We start from the raw sequence: 23,026 nt of genomic DNA on the forward strand, positions 1-23,026 counted from the left end.
AAAATGGAGTACCGTGATTAATGAACAGTCCAGCAGGCATCAGCTATGTAGCCAAGTGATCATAGGGTTCAGTGAACAGCAATATATGAAACAGGGAAACCATTAGGAAGTCGTTACTACGCTAGCCGGGAGATGCGCCTGGTTCGAGGTAAACTGGTGCTAACTTCGAGACAAGGGCGTCACCGACGTCCGGCAAAGGCCGGTTGAAGAACATCAGACGGAATTACGTCGGCAGACCAGTCATGATGGATCGGCGGGGCTCCGTGTCAACAAAGGGTCCAGGCCAATTGGCAAAAGAGGTATTGTAGCTGGAGTAATTTTGTTTGCTAGCCGGGAGATGCACCTGGCTCGAGGCTAACTGGTGCTAGCTTCGGGACGAGGGGGTTAGCCACTATAGCCACTCCGGTGCAAAGGTCCAGAGCTTACGGCAGGAATCCGGTGATATAGTGGCTTCTAGTCCTCTTAGTGAAGAATCTGGGAGGCATTAGCTGTGTAGCTGAGTGATCATAGGGTCCACTGAGCAGGCCGGGAGATGCGCCTGGCTCAAGGCTAGCTTCGGGGCTGGGCCACTCGGTGGCAGCTAGCTAGCTGAGATTATCCGGTGTAATGGTCCAGAGCTTACGGCAGGAATATGGTGATGTAGTGGAGAAAAACAGTCCAATATGCTCAGGGTTGATATCGTGCTGTGCAGACTGGCAGGTATTATCCAGGCTAAAAGCGGCTGGTGTCTGAGCTAAAAAGATAAAGACCGCTAGCAGTGGCTAACAATGACTAAATAGCTAGTAGCTAATTAGCTGGTTAGCTTCTGATGGCTAGCTTCTGATGGAGGGTTCTAGCTATAAGGTCTAAAAAAATAGCAGATCCGTATTACATTGGGTGAGGTGTGTTGCCGGAAGGTATATTTAATTGAAAAATTGAAAAAAAGATTGAAATATATTGCAATATATATAAAAAAAACATAACATTTACAATAAACACGTCTTACTGCTACGCCATCTTGGATAACAAGATGACTCAGTTAAAAACCATAGGATTTAGCAAACTCTGAAATGATTTAGTATATCTGTGACAACGAAAACTGTTTTCCCAACGTAACATAAGGAGACACTAAATGATACATAGTTCGAGTGCATTTCAGAATACAAAAAAACTGTCCAACAGCAAGATCCCGTATTTAAGTTGAAGTTCATCACATGACAAGGGTAACGTTATGACTATAACTACTGTTCCCTGAAGGAGGGAAACTAGGTACAACATACTATTAAATCCACATGTTATGACTATAACTACTGTTCCCTGAAGGAGGGAAACTAGGTACAACATACTATTAAATCCACATGTTATGACTATAACCACTGTTCCCTGAAGGAGGGAAACTAGGTACAACATACTATTAAATCCACATGTTATGACTATAACTACTGTTCCCTGAAGGAGGGAAACTAGGTACAACATACTATTAAATCCACATGTTATGACTATAACTACTGTTCCCTGAAGGAGGGAAACTAGGTACAACATACAATCAAATCCACGCCTCGCTTGAAGCCCCGCCTTCCAGGGGTGATGAGAGTGAGGCTTGGATTTATTCCTTAAATTTAATACCGCTCTTCACCGACCCAGGAAAGGGCGGGACCAAACAGGTGTTGTACCTCGTTTCCCTCCTTCAGGGAAGTGTAATTATAATCAAAGTTACACTCCCTTTCAGTCAGTCAACATCGGTACAACATACTATGCGGAAATAAAATCATTCCCCAACTGACCCAAACGGATACTAAATGAAACGGCCCCTGGCAGACCACCCAGACCTTACCCCGCAAGATGCGTCAGTTGTCAATTTATTAATTGTCTTTTGTTTGAAACACTCCTGTCAATGTTGAGTAAGGACGCACACCTGAATACGCATATAGAAGTAGGACTAGTCTACCTGGCCTGTGTGCAAATGTAGGCCTATAAATGTGCCCATTTGGTGATGTCAGATAGTATTTCTGATTGTCTTAAAACGCACCACCACTAATGAGTTGGAGCTTCTCAAAGTAATTTTTTCTTCATTTCCAAACAACACGTAAACAAAGTCTAATCAAAATCATTTCCCTATGACAATAGTTCCTCAAAGTATTTTCGTAAAATATTTCCAGCTCTCGCCCTTTCGATAACAACTCAGCATAAAAAGGGAAAAATGTAATTCTCTGATACTGTGGAAATGTCATAAAATACCTGATTACTTCTTATCCTTTGCACAAATAGCCTACAGCTGTGTCTGTCCAGAACTCACTAGAGCAGGAAACTGAGGGTGTAGAATATTTTACACAATGTTGCAAGCTTGCTATCCGAGTTTCACTGACCCAGTTGATAGTTGATATAATGTTTCAGGTTTGTTGTAGACAGGCCATGTGCAGCCAAAGTGATTTCTAGGATATTTATTTTTATCACGATATTTTCTGCCTGCAGAATGCAATGTTTCTATTTGTTGGCTTTATGTAGGCAATATTTTTACATAGTTGGCAATGGCATTTAAAATTTTCATTTAGATTTAGATAGAATGTAGATTAATCATAGACAATAATTTTGAGATACTATTACAAATTAAATGAAACTGTTCCATGAAAATGTGCACATGAAAATCATAACTGGCACACAGATTTGTAGAAATGGTCAGATAAATTGGCACTCCAACTGGAAAAGGTTGCCGACTGCTGGTGTAGTCGATTACTGAAAATTTCAGGAGCAGAATGGTAAAATTTACGAAGTCCAGCAGCAGAGGGGGAAGGGGGGCCCCCTCTAGGTCAGGTCATGTTGACGACTGGCTCCCTCTAGTCAGGTTATAGTGATGACTGGCTCCCTCTAGGTCAGGTTATAGTGACGACTGGCTCCCTCTGGTCAGGTTATAGTGATGACTGGCTCCCTCTAGTCAGGTTATAGTGATGACTGGCTCCCTCTAGTCAGGTTATAGTGATGACTGGCTCCCTCTAGTCAGGTTATAGTGACGACTGGCTCCCTCTAGGTCAGGTTACGTTGACGACTGGCTCCCTCTAGTCAGGTTATAGTGACGACTGGCTCCCTCTAGTCAGGTTATAGTGACGACTGGCTCCCTCTAGTCAGGTTATAGTGGTGACTGGCTCCCTCTAGTCAGGTTATAGTGATGACTGGCTCCCTCTAGTCAGGTTATGTTGATGACTGGCTCCCTCTAGTCAGGTTATAGTTACGACTGGCTCCCTCTAGTCAGGTTATAGTGATGACTGGCTCCCTCTAGTCAGGTTATAGTGACGACTGGCTCCCTCTAGTCAGGTTATAGTGACGACTGGCTCCCTCTAGTCAGGTTATAGTGACTGACTGGCTCCCTCTAGTCAGGTTATAGTAGATGACTGGCTCCCTCTAGTCAGGTTATAGTTGATGACTGGCTCCCTCTAGTCAGGTTATAGTGACTGACTGGCTCCCTCTAGTCAGGTTATAGTAATGACTGGCTCCCTCTAGTCAGGTTATAGTGATCGACTGGCTCCCTCTAGTCAGGTTATAGTGATGACTGGCTCCCTCTAGTCAGGTTATAGTGACGACTGGCTCCCTCTAGTCAGGTTATAGTGATGACTGGCTCCCTCTAGTCAGGTTATAGTGATGACTGGCTCCCTCTAGTCAGGTTATAGTGATGACTGGCTCCCTCTAGTCAGGTTATAGTGATGACTGGCTCCCTCTAGTCAGGTTATAGTGACGACTGGCTCCCTCTAGTCAGGTTATAGTGATGACTGGCTCCCTCTAGTCAGGTTATAGTGATGACTGGCTCCCTCTAGTCAGGTTATAGTGATGACTGGCTCCCTCTAGTCAGGTTATAGTGATGACTGGCTCCCTCTAGTCAGGTTATAGTGATGACTGGCTCCCTCTAGTCAGGTTATAGTGATGACTGGCTCCCTCTAGTCAGGTTATAGTGATGACTGGCTCCCTCTAGTCAGGTTATAGTGACGACTGGCTCCCTCTAGTCAGGTTATAGTGACGACTGGCTCCCTCTAGTCAGGTTATAGTGACGACTGGCTCCCTCTAGTCAGGTTATAGTGATGACTGGCTCCCTCTAGTCAGGTTATAGTGATGACTGGCTCCCTCTAGTCAGGTTATAGTGATGACTGGCTCCCTCTAGTCAGGTTATAGTGACGACTGGCTCCCTCTAGTCAGGTTATAGTGATGACTGGCTCCCTCTAGTCAGGTTATAGTGATGACTGGCTCCCTCTAGTCAGGTTATAGTGATGACTGGCTCCCTCTAGTCAGGTTATAGTGATGACTGGCTCCCTCTAGTCAGGTTATTTGATGACTGGCTCCCTCTAGTCAGGTTATAGTGATGACTGGCTCCCTCTAGTCAGGTTATAGTGATGACTGGCTCCCTCTAGTCAGGTTATAGTGACGACTGGCTCCCTCTAGTCAGGTTATAGTGATGACTGGCTCCCTCTAGTCAGGTTATAGTGACGACTGGCTCCCTCTAGTCAGGTTATAGTGATGACTGGCTCCCTCCAGTCAGGTTATAGTGATGACTGGCTCCCTCTAGTCAGGTTATAGTGACGACTGGCTCCCTCTAGTCAGGTCATGTTGACGACTGGCTCCCTCTAGTCAGGTTATGTTGATGACTGGCTCCCTCTAGTCAGGTTATAGTGATGACTGGTTCCCTCTAGTCAGGTTATAGTGATGACTGGCTCCCTCTTGTCAGGTCATGTTGACGACTGGCTCCCTCTAGTCAGGTTATAGTGACGACTGGCTCCCTCTAGTCAGGTTATAGTGATGACTGGCTCCCTCGAGTCAGGTTATAGTGACGACTGGCTCCCTCTAGTCAGGTTATAGTGACGACTGGCTCCCTCTGGTCAGGTTATAGTGATGACTGGCTCCCTCTAGTCAGGTTATAGTGACGACTGGCTCCCTCTAGGTCAGGTTATAGTGACGACTGGTTCCCTCTAGTCAGGTTATAGTGATGACTGGCTCCCTCTAGTCAGGTTATAGTGATGACTGGCTCCCTCTAGTCAGGTTATAGTGATGACTGGCTCCCTCTAGTCAGGTTATAGTGACGACTGGCTCCCTCTAGTCAGGTTATAGTGACGACTGGCTCCCTCTAGTCAGGTTATAGTGACGACTGGCTCCCTCCAGTCAGGTTATAGTGACGACTGGCTCCCTCTAGTCAGGTTATAGTGATGACTGGCTCCCTCTAGTCAGGTTATAGTGATGACTGGCTCCCTCTAGTCAGGTTATAGTGACGACTGGCTCCCTCTAGTCAGGTTATAGTGATGACTGGCTCCCTCTAGGTCAGGTTATAGTGATGACTGGCTCCCTCTAGGTCAGGTCATGTTGACGACTGGCTCCCTCGTCATTTGTGTGTCTTATTTATTTAATCAAACAGCGTGCTTAAAGCATCAGACAAGTTCAGTACATATAGATTTTATAAAAAAACATGGGCCGAATGGTAGAAAGAACAGATGACTCTTGGTTGAACAAGATGTATTTTAGTTGGGGACAGCACTAGAACATGATTTTGGGGCTCCAGAGTGGCACAGCGGTCTGCATCTCAGTGATGAGGCGTCACTACAGACACCCAGGTTCAAATTCAGGCTGTATCAAAACCGGCCGTGATTGGGAGTCCCACAGGGTGGCGCACAACTGGCCCAGCGTCGTCAGTCATTGTAAATAAGAATTTGTTCTTAACTGACTTGCATAGTTCAATAAAGGTTACGTTTAAATAAATTAAAAAATGGTGTTTCATGACAAACCATTTTTTACAAATCCGTCAAGGCACCAACTTTGAGAAGGGTTTAAAACAAAGGTTTCAAACCAATTCCTGAATGTAATTAAATCTAGGTACGTCTTGCCTTTAATGTAATGGCATGAACAAAAAAATGGCTGAATATTATACAATAACTTATCAACAGCTCTAACAATTTGCCTCCACAGGAAATCTACACTGGCAGTTATAGAATATACTATATAGCCTAGAAACCTGGTTAAACTATCATTATGACATCATGGATGAATTCTAGAATATACTATATAGCCTAGAAACCTGGTTAAACTATCATTATGACATCATGGATGAATTCTAGAATATACTATATAGCTTAGACACCTGGTTAAACTATCATTATGACATCATGGATGAATTCTAGAATATACTATATAGCCTAGAAACCTGGTTAAACTATCATTATGACATCATGGATGAATTCTAGAATATACTATATAGCCTAGAAACCTGGTTAAACTATCATTATGACATCCTGGATGAATTCTAGAATATACTATATAGCCTAGAAACCTGGTTAAACTATCATTATGACATCATGGATGAATTCTAGAATATACTATATAGCCTAGAAACCTGGTTAAACTATCATTATGACATCATGGATGGCCAGTCTTTGTATTCATAGTGTAGTGAATTCAGGGGGTAGCCCTGAGCTGAACTCAAACCTGGTTCCAGTGACTGTCAAGCCAACACCTTATAACTGTTACGCCAAGATGTCTAAACTTCTTGAAGAGGTCGCTAGGTGTTGAGTTACGGTTTCTACAATAGCTTTCTCTATGAATTTGAGAGTGGTTACATTTCTCCAGCGCCCATTCCTCAGCTGTTTACCAAACCAAGCCTCTGGGCATTTTGTTGCCGTTTAAAAAACCCACACAACCCAGCAATCTGCAGTTCAAACAATAACAAATCTGTCATTCCACCACTGTTTTGGTAATAAGATGATTATGGGGTTGGAGAAATGTAACTACAGACAGACCTATGGATGCAAGGACTGATCATCCATGATATCAACATTATAGTTTTAACCATGTTGAGGCTATACAGTGTTGATTTACATTTCTTTACTCTAATGTTTAGAACCAAGCTTATTTGGGGATCTGATAGGGTACAACAGTTGAACTAAGCTCATGAAGCATGTGTTATATTGTTCAAGAATCAATGGCTATAAATAAATAATTTAAAAGTCCAAATATGGATGTAGCAATTGCAGATTTCCGATTTAACACCACACATCAGTTCAACAACTGCAGAGTTTGTGCCTCTGTTTTTAAGACATTACTTACTAGTGTTAATCAGGGAACGGTTTCTCTAAACCATCTTATGGCTAAGTTCACCGTTAGAACCATTGGGTGCCTTAAGATGCGTTTGGGAAACCGGGACCAGATATCCAGTTTCCTCCTCTTCTTCCACCTCCTTTTTCGATGTGACTGTCATCTCACCCCTCCTCCTCTTTCACTCCATAAACTGCATCCTCCTCTTGCTCTTCCGCCTCTCCTTTTACTGTGATATCCTCCTCTTCTTTCACTCTGAACGCGTCTTTTTCTTCTTTCACAGTAACGGCCTCACCCTCTACCCTTTGTTTTACTGTGATGTCCTCATCTTCTTTAGCGGGAGGAGAGTAGATCAATGAACTCATGGTCGGGGATGTTAGCTAGCTAGGCTAATGCTAACTTAACCAGCCCGCTAGCTGACTAACAACAACAGCGCCGTTAATCACGGTACTGCATTTTGTTTATTTTGTTTATCTGTCGGCGCCAGCCTCGAACTCAGGCCCTGTGTGTAGTTAACTGACCTTCTCTGCCCATTCATCACCATTTTACCTGTTGTTGTTGTCTTAGCTGATTAACTGTTGTTGTCTTACCTGTTGTTTTCTCCAGAAATAAGTCTCTCACTGTTGCCGCCTGTTACAGACCCCCCCTCAGCTCCCAGCTGTTCCCTGGACACTATATGTGAATTGATTGCCCCCCCCATCTATCTTCAGAGTTTGTTTTGTTAGGTGACCTAAATTGGGATATGCTTAACAACCCGGCCGTCCTACAATCCAAGCTAGATGCCCTCAATCTCACACAAATTATCAAGGAACCCACCAGGTACAACCCTAAATCCGTAAACATGGGCACCCTCATAGATATTATCCTGACCAACTTGCCCTCCAAATACACCTCTGCTGTTTTCAATCAGGATCTCAGCGATCATTGCCTGCGTCCGTTATGGGTCCGCGGTCAAACTACCACCCCTCATCACTGTCAAACGCTCCCTAAAACACTTCTGCAAGCAAGCCTTTCTAATTGACCTGGCCCGGGTATCCTGGAAGGATATTGACCTCATCCCCTACCTGGTTGTTCTTTAATTGTAATTTCCTCACCACCTTAAATAAGCATGCCCCTTTCAAAAAATGTAGAACTAAGAACAGATATAGCCCTTGGTTCACTCCAGACCTGATTGCCCTCGACCAGCACAAAAACATCCTGTGGGGTACTGCACTAGCATCGAATAGTCCCCGCAATATGCAACTTTTCAGAGAAGTCAGGAACCAATACACACAGTCAGTTAGGAAAGCAAAGGCTAGCTTTTTCAAACAGAAATTTGCATCCTGTAGCTCTAACTCCAAAAAGTTTTGGGACACTGTTAAGTCCATGGAGAATAAGAGCACCTCATCCCAGCTGCCCACTGCACTGAGGCTAGGAAACACTGTCACCACCGATAAATCCACAATAATAGAGAATTTCAATAAGCCTTTTTCAACGGCTGGCCATGCTTTCTATCTGGCTACCCCTATCAACAGCTCCCCACCCCCCGCAGCTACTTCCCCAAGCCTCCCCAGCTTCTCCTTCACCCAAATCCAGATAGCTGATGTTCTGGAAGAGTTGCAACACCTGGACCCGTACACATCAGCTGGGCTAGACAATCTGGACCCTCTCTTTCTAAAATGATCCGCTGCCATTGTTGCAACCCCTATTACTAGTCTGTTCAACCTCTCTTTAGTATCGTCCGAGATTCCTATAGATTGGAATGCTTCCGCGGTCATCCCACCTCTTCAACGGGGATGACACTCTAGACCCAAACTATTACAGACCTATATCCTTCCTGCCCTGCCATTCTAAAGTCTTCGAAAGCCAAGTTAACAAACAGATCACTGACCATTTTGAATCCCACCGTACCTTCTCTGCTGTGCAGTCCAGTTTCCGAGCTGGTCACGGGTGCACCTCAGCCACGCTCAAGGTACTAAACGATATCATAACCACCATCGATAAAAGACAGTACTGTGCAGCCGTCTTCATCAACCTGACCAAGGCTTTCGACTCTGTCAATCACCGTATTCTTATCGGCAGACTGAACAGCCTGGTTCACCAACTACTTCTCAGAGTTCAGTGTGTCAAATCGGAGGGCCTGTTGTCCGGACCTCTGGCAGTCTCTATGGGGGTACCACAGGGTTCAATTCTCGGACCGACTCTTTTCTCTGTATATACCAACGATGTTGCTCTTGCTGCGGGTGATTCTTTGATCCACCTCTACGCAGAAGACACCATTCTGTTTACATCTGGCCCTTCTTTGGACATTGTGTTAGCAAAACTCCAAACGAGCTTCAATGCCATACAACACTCCTTCCGTGGCCTCCAACTGCTCTTAAACACTAGTAAAACTAAATGTATGCTCTTCAACCTATCGCTGCCCGCACCCGCCCGTCCAGCATCACTACTCTTGACTGTTCTGACTTAGAATATGTGGACAACTATAAATACCTAGGTGTCTGGCTAGACTGTAAACTCTCCTTCCAGACTAATATTAACCATCTCCAATCCAAAATTCAATCTAGAATTGGCTTCCTATTTGGCAACTAAGCCTCCTTCACTCACGCTGCCAAACATACCCTCGTAACACTGACTATCCTACCGATCCTTGACTTCGGCGATGTCATTTTCAAAAGAGCCTCCAACACTCTACTCAGCAAGCTGGATGCAGTCTATCACAGTGCCATCCGTTTTGTCACCAAAGCCCCTTATACCACCCACCACTGCGACCTGTATGCTCTCGTCGGCTGGCCCTCGCTACATATTAGTCGCCAAACCCACTGGCTCCAGGTCATCTATAAGTCTTTGCTAGGCCGCCTTAACTCAGCTCACTGGTCACCATAGCAACACCCACCCATAGCACGCGCTCCAGGAGGTATATCTCACTGGTCGTCCCCAAAACCAACACCTACTTTGGCCACGTTTTCTTCCAGTTCTCTGCTGCCAGTGACTGGAACGAATTGCAAAAATCACTGAAGTTGGAGACTTATATCTCCCTCATTAACTTTAAGCATCAGCTATCTGAGCAGCTTACCAATCGCTGCAGCTGTACACAGCCCATCTGTAAATAGCCCATCCAACTGCCTACCTCATCCCCATGTTTTTATTTACTTTTCTTGCTCACACCAGTATTTATAACTATGTGTTGTATGTGTCGCACTGCTTTGCTTTATCTTGGCCAGGTCGCAGTTGTAAATGAGAACTTGTTCTCAACTGGCCACCTGGTTAAATAAAGGTGAATAATAGTCACATGTTCAACTATCATCAGCTGATCCAGGAAATCATTTTCTGAATGCCAGTCAAATGACAAACATCACGACATATGTGAGGTTTGGGTACTACAGTAGGTCTATGTTATTGTTAGGTGAAGTTATGGGCCAATTTGGCAAACACTTAGTGTACAACCCCTCATTGTCAGGCTGATGGATAAGCTAGCCAAAGAGCATTTTACTGTTTGAAGTGTTTTTAAGTATAAAGCGGTTGATTTGCGATGATGACACAACCATTATATTAAACAGAACATTCAAATGAGCCTTACAATTATAATCCAAAATAGTGTGAAATGTACTCATAAGCAACCTGGAAATGGAGGTTACTCCCCTGAGTTTTTCACCATTCACATTCAGAATACATTGTGAAAAACTGAAATCTTTGCTCACCATTTTTGCTCCAGGCAGATATAGTACATCCGTAAGTAGTGGTTTCCTCATTACCAGATATACTACATTAAATAACTAGTGGTTTCCTCATTACCAGATATACTACATCCATAACTAGTGGTTTCCTCATGACCAGATATACTACATCCATAACTAGTGGTTTCCTCATTACCAGATATACTACATCCATAACTAGTGGTTTCCTAATTACCAGATATACTACATCCATAAATAGTGGTTTCCTCATTACCAGATATACTACATCCATAACTAGTGGTTTCCTAATTACCAGATATACTACATCCATAACTAGTGGTTTCCTCATTACCAGATTTACTACATCCATAACTAGTGGTTTCCTCATTACCAGATATACTACATCCATAACTCGTGGTTTCCTCATTAGCAGATATACTACATCCATAACTATCGGTTTCCTTATTAGCAGGGAGGTGTTTCTGCAATCAAATTGCGTGTGCATCGCCCTCGTGCCGCAATTTTATTAAACACAGAAAGGGGCCTATATTGGAGACCAAACGTCGTCTGGCACACTGCTTAGGATTTCAGCAACTTTAACTTATTTCTAGCCTACAATCATCGATTTCACTACTAATGTGAAAACAAGACAAAATATGACTATTCTTGCTCATTTTAAGACATTTGTCCAACAATTTTAACATGACATTACAGGCGTCAATTGTTGTACAACAATATCATGGCTACGCTGTTGGCATCACCTTTTGCAGTAGATTTCTGTTGTTGTGGGCCTTTAACCATCTGTCTGACTTTGTTGTTCACACAGGAGAGAGACGTGACTATCGTGGATCCTCTGGGGAGCCTCAACAACCTCATGATGCTGAAGAGGCAGAGAAAAGTCTCTCCAGATCAAAACACCTAAAGAAACACCTGCAGAGATCCACAGGGAAGAGAACTCACTGCTGCTCTGACTGTGGGAAGAGATTCACCTCCTCATCAGGCATTACAATTCATCAGAGAACACACACAGGAGAGAAATCTTATAGCTGTGATCAATGTGGAAAGAGTTTTGGTCGATCTGGCCATCTTACTCTACACCAAAGAACACAGTTAGGAGAGAAACCTTATAGCTGTGATCAATGTGGGAAGAGTTTTACAACATCTGGCCATCTGACACTACACCAGAGAACACACACTGGAGAGAAATCTTATAGCTGTGATCAATGTGGAAAGAGTTTTAGTCGATCTGGCCATCTTACTCTACACCAAAGAACACAGTTAGGAGAGAAACCTTATAGCTGTGATCAATGTGGGAAGAGTTTTACTACATCTGGCTCTCTGACTCTACACCAGAGAATACACACAGGAGAGAAACCTTATAGCTGTACTCAATGTGGGAAGAGTTTTACTTCATCTAGCCATCTGACTCAACACCAGAGAACACACACAGGAGAGAAATCTTATAGCTGTGATCAATGTGGGAAGCGTTTTTGTCAATCTGGACAGCTGACAGTGCACCAGAGATCACACACAGGAGAGAAATCTTAAAGCTGTGATCAATGTGGGAAGAGTTTTACAACATCTGGCCATCTGACACTACACCAGAGAACACACACTGGAGAGAAATCTTATAGCTGTGATCAATGTGGAAAGAGTTTTGGTCGATCTGGCCATCTTACTCTACACCAAAGAACACAGTTAGGAGAGAAACCTTATAGCTGTGATCAATGTGGGAAGAGTTTTACTACATCTGGCTCTCTGACTCTACACCAGAGAATACACACAGGAGAGAAACCTTATAGCTGTGGTCAATGTGGGAAGAGTTTTACTACATCTGGCTCGCTGACTCTACACCAGAGAACACACACATGAGAGAAATCTTATAGCTGTGATCAGTGTGACAAGAGATTCTCCGGTAAAAGACATCTGATCAAACATCAGAAAATACATGAAGGAGTTTTTTCATGATATCAATGATATAATGTCACAATGTAGGATGTTGTAACATTGTATTAGGAGTATTTTAATAGTGTCACAATGTAGAACTCTAAACATTTGCCCCTGTTCTATTGATTTCAACATGATATGGATATTAGCCTCAGGGGGAAAATCCAGGCTCTGAAATGGAAGAGTACTATTTATGAGATTTAATAAAAAGTGACTAACAAAAAAATAGTTGTGTTACACTTACAACGTTGGTGACGCACTTGAATCAAAATGTATCTGGCTGTTTTCTAGAAATTGTCCTCTAACCAGGGATGTACACATTATGCCCAGATTCCATGTGGTTTTTGAGCTGTTAGTTTTAATAGGACGTGCAACCTCATCTCCCTCCTCGGCACAATTGATTTCAACATGATATCGATGAGATCTGACAAATAAGTGTTGTGTTCCTCTGTTTAGGGACCCTTAAATTTAAATGCATCACTCCAAAATGTAGCTGACTGTCTTCTGCAGGTTGTCCTCTAACCAGTGAGGTAAAAGATATCTCCATTTCCATGTGTTTTTTGTTTTGTTGTGTTAGTTTCAAGAGCAGGTTCAACCTGATTTCCCCCCAAATGGATATAAGATTTGTGTTTTGCGTTTAGCTAGTGCGTTGCTATGGATCTTTATTTATTTTGATTGCACGTTTTTCCGTATTGGAGATGAGTTTTGTTTGGGCTCGTTCCAAGGAGACGAGAGTTCTAGAATCTAGTGGGATTTAGAAAGAGGAGAGTTCTAGAATCTAATGAGTTTTAGGAAGACGAGAGTTCTAGAATCTAGTTTAGAAAGAGGAGAGTTCTAGAAGCTATTGGGATTTAGGATTCTATAGAAAGAAAAAGGAGAAACAAATAATACTATTGTATATTATTATTTAGAAATACGTGTTTTTTTCTTGTTTTTAATTGTTGACATCCAGTAGACACCATGTTTATATTGGTGAAGGTGAATCATTGTAGTTGATTATAATGTGAAATGGAAGTTGTTTTCTGTTGGTGGTGAGCAAACTTTTCCAACAAAAATATAGGATATATTTGTTGTCTTAAGGGGGAAGGTGTTACAGGCTTTGGTTTTTCCATTTATGTTTTGAGGTTGGACTTTAGCACGTCTAGCTCGTTAGCACGTCTAGCCCGTTAGCACGTCTAGCTCGTTAGTACGTCTAGCTCGTTAGCACGTCTAGCTCGTTAGTGGGAAGGTGTTTCAACTGAGCTGGTCCAGGTTCTATTTAAGAGTGTCTGGCCCAGTGCTCCAGTTGTCTTGATACATGTGGAGAGTCAACACCTTTAGTTGCTCCACCTTTTTGGTTTGCTTCCTGTCTTTAAGTTTGGTGTGGGTTATTCTTCTGTTTTTCTCTTCTTGGGCAGATTTAGTGGGTCTCATGGTGGGTGTCTTTTAGGTCCCAGTTGTTGTTACTAGTCAACTTTCAGTGGACACCCCCATAGTGTCTTTCAGAGCTCCTCCTAAAAACATGCTTATATTTTGGGTTGGATGTTGCATCCAATTAATATTTTAATCAATGGATTTTCCTTAGAATGCTCATTCGTCTTTCAGTTGTTAATCTTATGTTTGTTGTGGTAAATATTTCTGTTTATTTTCATTGTTTTATTTTTTTTTCTGTGAAGCATCCATGTCTGAAATGTGCTGTATAAATAAAGCTTGATTTGAACATATTGCAAAAGAAATTAACCCAATGACTGACAATCAACAGACTCTTGCAAAACCAATACGTATCTTGGTCCATCTTATTATGAAAAAAGTATAAATTCAGTATATCTCCCACTATGTCAAAATAGTGCTGGTATGTACGTTTAGTATCACTTTTCAACCAACCCAGTGCATTTGTTGAAGATAAATGTTTAATTCAACAACATGTCAAATGATTCAACTACTGCAAACCGAAACAAACAAATGGATCAACCAGATCAATCCCACTTTTCCAGCCTGCTGAAGGCGTGGTGGAGTGGTAAACACCACCCCCGGCTCTACCAGGGGCTTGAGGTGGTCTCCCACAGCTCTGCTTATGTCATGTTCTGTGGCGTTGCTGTTCCATTTATTGACTGTCCCTGCAACACAGAAACACATTTAGTCATATTATATAAAACACTCAAAGTAATGGATATGGAGCATCTATGGCCTCAGTTACACCTGGCACCTAAATGTGACTTCTGATCACTCCAAGCTGCATTAGGTTCAGATCTGCCAGGATGGGCATTGTGTTCGGAATTTGAGTCAGGCCACTGAATATCCATAAGCAATGTAAAGAGATGGGGTGAATGAGTGGGGAAAAGTACATTTGACACAAATTACCTTCATTATATCAAAGAACAAATGTGTGTGTCTGAGGGGAAATTAACTTTCACACAGCCAAAAGGGTTGAGAAATTACACCAATATCAGTGGACCATTTGTACTAATGTAAATAAACATAATAATGGAACATATTCCCTTTAGCTGACGTGATGAACCACTAAGGGGACATAAATATTTACCATCTAAACCATGTGTGACCTCTCACCTCTCTGGCTGTAGAAGTGTTCTTCCTAACCAGTCCCTCAACAGCTCTCTGACTGAGCTCCACCCTCACTGGGTCTTCAGAGGAGAGGAAGGCTGAGGAGGGATGGAAGGATGAATGGATCAGTCAGTCAATAAAGTGTAGAGCTGCTGTCTATGCTGTCTGACAAAATCCCTATTTTAGTAGTTCATTAAAGTAAATAAGGCTTTATGACTGCTGAATACCAATTATCAATCACTTAGATCATGTATTTTCAGGTAGAGATACATCCTTAGGACGTCCCTAGCCCATTGAAGTTGACATTTAAAATGGTTAAGGTTAGGGTTTAAGGTTAGCGGTTAGGGTAGGGATGTCCCAAGGATCCCAGATAGCATTGACCATTGTGCATTCTTCTCTCTTTTACATAGCAGGTGATGGGTTCTGAACTTGAAAATATTAAATATCCTTATTCATGTCACTGTTTGAGAGAAGGGGATGTAGAACATTTACATTCTATCAGAATGTGTTATTGTTAGACATCAGGGATCATGCAGTGGATTATGGTCATTGTAGTTAATTACAACGTTTTATGCGCTAAACTATGTAGAATATTGGCCTGTTGGAAACTACATCACACAGTTCAGCCTGGGTCTGATTTATCTCTAGAGAAACTACAACTCCCTACTACATCACACAGTTCAGGCGAGGTCTGATTTATCTCTGTGCAATGTTGTGAGGGAAGAATCTATGTTAACCTCTTTAAGTTGATATGACTTCTAATGTGTTGAAGGATCTCTTTAAGGTTGAGAAGTTTATGTGTATGTTTGTGTGGGTCTGCAACCACACACCCTCTGGGCAGACAGGCCAAAGGCGCTTGCTTGGCCCAAATCAGGGAACCGTTGATCTACTTCAGAGGAACTGTGTCTAGAGTGATTTCCTGTTGTTTTGACACCTCACTAGAAAACTAGAATAACTAGCTGTTGCTACAGAACGAGACGACCATTTCACAGTTAGTCTGTGTCTCGTTCTCCACACACGTACACATACCAAGATCACGTGTTTTCTATATGCACAAGATAGTTTGACTATATTAGGCTTCTGAACTCCTTGTGTCATCGAGCTCTCGGCCTTCCACCTCAGAGTGTAGGGCTGACCAGCTACATTATTGCAATTCTTATCAAATGAAAGTTGATTGTTTGAAGAAATGACAAAGTATCTCCTGATTGGTTAGAATTTCCACCACAATGTGCAGTAACAATGTTAGACCAGACTCATAGTACAGAATGAATGACTGACTGCCCAGTTCAACATCAGTTCACCGTCTCACCTCATACTGTATTGGAGCAGCAGCAGCTGACTGCCCAGTTCAACATCAGTTCACCGTCTCACCTCATACTGTATTGGAGCAGCAGCAGCTGACTGCCCAGTTCAACATCAGTTCACCGTCTCACCTCATACTGTATTGGAGCAGCAGCAGCTGACTGCCCTGTTCAACATCAGTTCACCGTCTCACCTCATACTGTATTGGAGCAGCAGCAGCAGCTGACTCCCAGTTCAACATCAGTTCACCGTCTCACCTTATACTGTATTGGAGCAGCAGAAGCTGACTGCCCTGTTCAACATCAGTTCACCGTCTCACCTCATACTGTATTGGAGCAGCAGCAGCTGACTGCCCGGTTTAACATCAGTTCACCGTCTCACCTCATACTGTATTTGAGCAGTAACAGCTGACTGCCCGGTTCAACATCAGTTCATCGTCTCACCTCATACTGTATTGGAGCAGCAGCAGCTGACTGCCCGGTTCAACGTCAGTTCACCGTCTCACCTCATACTGTAATGGAGCAGCAGCAGCTGACTGCCCGGTTCAACATCAGTTCACCGTCTCACCTCATACTGTATTGGAGCAGCAGCAGCTGACCGCCCAGTTCAACATCAGTTCACCGTCTCACCTCATACTGTATTGGAGCAACAGCAGCTGACCACCCAGTTCAACTTCAGTTCACCGTCTTACCTCATACTGTATAGGAGCAGCAGCAGCTGACCGCCCAGTTAAACGTCAGTTCACCGTCTCACCTCATACTGTATTGGAGCAGCAGCAGCTGACTGCACAGTTCAACGTCAGTTCACCGTCTCACCTCATACTGTATTGGAGCAGCAGCAGCTGACTGCCCGGTTCAACGTCAGTTCACCGTCTCACCTCATACTGTATTGGAGCAGCAGCAGCTGACTGCCCGGTTCAACATCAGTTCACCGTCTCACCTCATACTGTATTGGAGCAGCAGCAGCTGACTGCCCAGTTCAACATCAGTTCACCGTCTCACCTCATACTGTATTGGAGCAGCAGCAGCTGACTGCCCGGTTCAACATCTAGTTCACCGTCTCACCTCATACTGTATTGGAGCAGCAGCAGCTGACTGCCCGGTTCAACATCAGTTCACCGTCTCACCTCATACTGTATTGGAGCAGCAGCAGCTGACTGCCCGGTTCAACATCAGTTCACCGTCTCACCTCATACTATATTGGAGCAGCAGCAGCTGACTGCCCGGTTTAACATCAGTTCACCGTCTCGCCTCACACTGTATTGGAGCAGCAGCAGCTGACTGCCCGGTTCAACATCAGTTCACCGTCTCACCTCACACTGCATTGGAGCAGCAGCAGCTGACTGCCCGGTTCAACATCAGTTCACCGTCTCACCTCACACTGTATTGGAGCAGCAGCAGCTGACTGCCCGGTTCAACATCAGTTCACCGTCTCACCTCATACTGTATTGGAGCAGCAGCAGCTGACTGCCCAGTTCAACATCAGTTCACCGTCTCACCTCATACTGTATTGGAGCAGCACAGCTGACTGCCCGGTTCAACTCTCAGTTCACCGTCTCACCTCATACTGTATTGGAGCAGCAGCAGCTGACTGCCCGGTTCAACATCAGTTCACCGTCTCACCTCATACTGTATTGGAGCAGCAGCAGCTGACTGCCCGGTTCAACATAAGTTCACCGTCTCACCTCATACTGTATTGGAGCAGCAGCAGCTGACTGCCCTGTTCAACATCAGTTCACCGTCTCACCTCATACTGTATTGGAGCAGCAGCAGCTGACTGCCCGGTTCAACATCAGTTCACCGTCTCACCTCATACTGTATTGGAGCAGCAGCAGCTGACTGCCCGGTTCAACATCAGTTCACCGTCTCACCTCATACTGTATTGGAGCAGCAGCAGCTGACTGCCCTGTTCAACATCAGTTCACCGTCTCACCTCATACTGTATTGGAGCAGCAGCAGCTGACTGCCCGGTTCAACATCAGTTCACCGTCTCACCTCATACTGTATTGGAGCAGCAGCAGCTGACTGCCCGGTTCAACATCAGTTCACCGTCTCACCTCATACTGTATTGGAGCAGCAGCAGCTGACTGCCCGGTTCAACATCAGTTCACCGTCTCACCTCATACTGTATTGGAGCAGCAGCAGCTGACTGCCCGGTTCAACATCAGTTCACCGTCTCACCTCATACTGTATTGGAGCAGCAGCAGCTGACTGCCCGGTTCAACATCAGTTCACCGTCTCACCTCATACTGTATTGGAGCAGCAGCAGCTGACTGCCCGGTTCAACATCAGTTCACCGTCTCACCTCATACTGTATTGGAGCAGCAGCAGCTGACTGCCCAGTTCAACATCAGTTCACCGTCTCACCTCATACTGTATTGGAGCAGCAGCAGCTGACTGCCCTGTTCAACATCAGTTCACCGTCTCACCTCATACTGTATTGGAGCAGCAGCAGCTGACTGCCCGGTTCAACATCAGTTCACCGTCTCACCTCATACTGTATTGGAGCAGCAGCAGCTGACTGCCCGGTTCAACATCAGTTCACCGTCTCACCTCATACTGTATTGGAGCAGCAGCAGCTGACTGCCCGGTTAAACATCAGTTCACCGTCTCACCTCACACTGTATTGGAGCAGCAGCAGCTGACTGCCCGGTTCAACATCAGTTCACCGTCTCACCTCACACTGTATTGGAGCAGCAGCAGCTGACTGCCCGGTTCAACATCAGTTCACCGTCTCACCTCATACTGTATTGGAGCAGCAGCAGCTGACTGCCCGGTTCAACATCAGTTCACCGTCTCACCTCATACTGTATTGGAGCAGCAGCAGCTGACTGCCCGGTTCAACGTCAGTTCACCGTCTCACCTCATACTGTATTGGAGCAGCAGCAGCTGACTGCCCGGTTCAACGTCAGTTCACCGTCTCACCTCATACTGTATTGGAGCAGCAGCAGCTGACTGCCCGGTTCAACATCAGTTCACCGTCTCACCTCATACTGTATTGGAGCAGCAGCAGCTGACTGCCCGGTTCAACATCAGTTCACCGTCTCACCTCATACTGTATTGGAGCAGCAGCAGCTGACTGCCCGGTTCAACATCAGTTCACCGTCTCACCTCATACTGTATTGGAGCAGCAGCAGCTGACTGCCCGGTTCAACATCAGTTCACCGTCTCACCTCATACTGTATTGGAGCAGCAGCAGCTGACTGCCCGGTTCAACATCAGTTCACCGTCTCACCTCATACTGTATTGGAGCAGCAGCAGCTGACTGCCCTGTTCAACATCAGTTCACCGTCTCACCTCATACTGTATTGGAGCAGCAGCAGCTGACTGCCCAGTTCAAATCAGTTCACCGTCTCACCTCATACTGTATTGGAGCAGCAGCAGCTGACTGCCCGGTTCAACATCAGTTCACCGTCTCACCTCACACTGTATTGGAGCAGCAGCAGCTGACTGCCCGGTTCAACATCAGTTCACCGTCTCACCTCATACTGTATTGGAGCAGCAGAGCTGACTGCCCGGTTCAACATCAGTTCACCGTCTCACCTCATACTGTATTGGAGCAGCAGCAGCTGACTGCCCGGTTCAACGTCAGTTCACCGTCTCACCTCATACTGTATTGGAGCAGCAGCAGCTGACTGCCCGGTTCAACGTCAGTTCACCGTCTCACCTCATACTGTATTGGAGCAGCAGCAGCTGACTGCCCGGTTCAACATCAGTTCACCGTCTCACCTCATACTGTATTGGAGCAGCAGCAGCTGACTGCCCGGTTCAACGTCAGTTCACCGTCTCACCTCATACTGTATTGGAGCAGCAGCAGCTGACTGCCCGGTTCAACATCAGTTCACCGTCTCACCTCATACTGTATTGGAGCAGCAGCAGCTGACTGCCCGGTTCAACATCAGTTCACCGTCTCACCTCATACTGTATTGGAGCAGCAGCAGCTGACTGCCCGGTTCAACATCAGTTCACCGTCTCACCTCATACTGTATTGGAGCAGCAGCAGCTGACTGCCCGGTTCAACATCAGTTCACCGTCTCACCTCATACTGTATTGGAGCAGCAGCAGCTGACTGCCCGGTTCAACATCAGTTCACCGTCTCACCTCATACTGTATTGGAGCAGCGGCAGCTGACTGCCCGGTTCAACATCAGTTCACCGTCTCACCTCATACTGTATTGGAGCAGCAGCAGCTGACTGCCCGGTTCAACATCAGTTCACCGTCTCACCTCATACTGTATTGGAGCAGCAGCAGCTGACTGCCCGGTTCAACATCAGTTCACCGTCTCACCTCATACTGTATTGGAGCAGCAGCAGCTGACTGCCCGGTTCAACATCAGTTCACCGTCTCACCTCATACTGTATTGGAGCAGCAGCAGCTGACTGCCCGGTTCAACATCAGTTCACCGTCTCACCTCATACTGTATTGGAGCAGCAGCAGCTGACTGCCCGGTTCAACGTCAGTTCACCGTCTCACCTCATACTGTATTGGAGCAGCAGCAGCTGACTGCCCGGTTCAACGTCAGTTCACCGTCTCACCTCATACTGTATTGGAGCAGCAGCAGCTGACTGCCCGGTTCAACATCAGTTCACCGTCTCACCTCATACTGTATTGGAGCAGCAGCAGCTGACTGCCCGGTTCAACATCAGTTCACCGTCTCACCTCATACTGTATTGGAGCAGCAGCAGCTGACTGCCCGGTTCAACATCAGTTCACCGTCTCACCTCATACTGTATTGGAGCAGCAGCAGCTGACTGCCCGGTTCAACATCAGTTCACCGTCTCACCTCATACTGTATTGGAGCAGCAGCAGCTGACTGCCCGGTTCAACATCAGTTCACCGTCTCACCTCATACTGTATTGGAGCAGCAGCAGCTGACTGCCCGGTTCAACATCAGTTCACCGTCTCACCTCATACTGTATTGGAGCAGCAGCAGCTGACTGCCCGGTTCAACATCAGTTCACCGTCTCACCTCACACTGTATTGGAGCAGCAGCAGCTGACTGCCCGGTTCAACATCAGTTCACCGTCTCACCTCATACTGTATTGGAGCAGCAGCAGCTGACTGCCCGGTTCAACATCAGTTCACCGTCTCACCTCATACTGTATTGGAGCAGCAGCAGCTGACTGCCCGGTTCAACGTCAGTTCACCGTCTCACCTCATACTGTATTGGAGCAGCAGCAGCTGACTGCCCGGTTCAACGTCAGTTCACCGTCTCACCTCATACTGTATTGGAGCAGCAGCAGCTGACTGCCCGGTTCAACGTCAGTTCACCGTCTCACCTCATACTGTATTGGAGCAGCAGCAGCTGACTGCCCGGTTCAACATCAGTTCACCGTCTCACCTCATACTGTATTGGAGCAGCAGCAGCTGACTGCCCAGTTCAACGTCAGTTCACCGTCTCACCTCATACTGTATTGGAGCAGCAGCAGCTGACTGCCCGGTTCAACTTCAGTTCACCGTCTCACCTCATACTGTATTGGAGCAGCAGCAGCTGACTGCCCGGTTCAACATCAGTTCACCGTCTCACCTCATACTGTATTGGAGCAGCAGCAGCTGACTGCCCGGTTCAACATCAGTTCACCGTCTCACCTCATACTGTATTGGAGCAGCAGCAGCTGACTGCCCGGTTCAACATCAGTTCACCGTCTCACCTCACACTGTATTGGAGCAGCAGCAGCTGACTGCCCGGTTCAACATCAGTTCACCGTCTCACCTCATACTGTATTGGAGCAGCAGCAGCTGACTGCCCGGTTCAACATCAGTTCACCGTCTCACCTCATACTGTATTGGAGCAGCAGCAGCTGACTGCCCGGTTCAACATCAGTTCACCGTCTCACCTCATACTGTATTGGAGCAGCAGCAGCTGACTGCCCGGTTCAACATCAGTTCACCGTCTCACCTCATACTGTATTGGAGCAGCAGCAGCTGACTGCCCGGTTCAACGTCAGTTCACCGTCTCACCTCATACTGTATTGGAGCAGCAGCAGCTGACTGCCCAGTTCAACATCAGTTCACCGTCTCACCTCATACTGTATTGGAGCAGCAGCAGCTGACTGCCCGGTTCAACATCAGTTCACCGTCTCACCTCATACTGTATTGGAGCAGCAGCAGCTGACTGCCCGGTTCAACATCAGTTCACCGTCTCACCTCATACTGTATTGGAGCAGCAGCAGCTGACTGCCCGGTTCAACGTCAGTTCACCGTCTCACCTCATACTGTATTGGAGCAGCAGCAGCTGACTGCCCAGTTCAACATCAGTTCACCGTCTCACCTCATACTGTATTGGAGCAGCAGCAGCTGACTGCCCAGTTCAACATCAGTTCACCGTCTCACCTCATACTGTATTGGAGCAGCAGCAGCTGACTGCCCGGTTAAACATCAGTTCACCGTCTCACCTCATACTGTATTGGAGCAGCAGCAGCTGACTGCCCGGTTCAACATCAGTTCACCGTCTCACCTCATACTGTATTGGAGCAGCAGCAGCTGACTGCCCGGTTCAACATCAGTTCACCGTCTCACCTCATACTGTATTGGAGCAGCAGC

The 23,026-nt window shown here is 45.6% G+C and overlaps 1 pseudogene; it reads left to right on the forward strand.

The window, feature by feature from the left end:
- The first annotated feature begins 132 nt into the window (after positions 1–132).
- LOC123739591 (uncharacterized) lies at positions 133–15,965 on the forward strand (annotated as a pseudogene).
- The last annotated feature ends 7,061 nt before the right edge of the window (positions 15,966–23,026 follow it).

This window comes from Salmo salar, chromosome 02 (assembly GCF_965601325.2).
Source record: "Salmo salar chromosome 02, fSalSal1, whole genome shotgun sequence".
Classification (NCBI taxonomy): domain Eukaryota; kingdom Metazoa; phylum Chordata; class Actinopteri; order Salmoniformes; family Salmonidae; genus Salmo; species Salmo salar.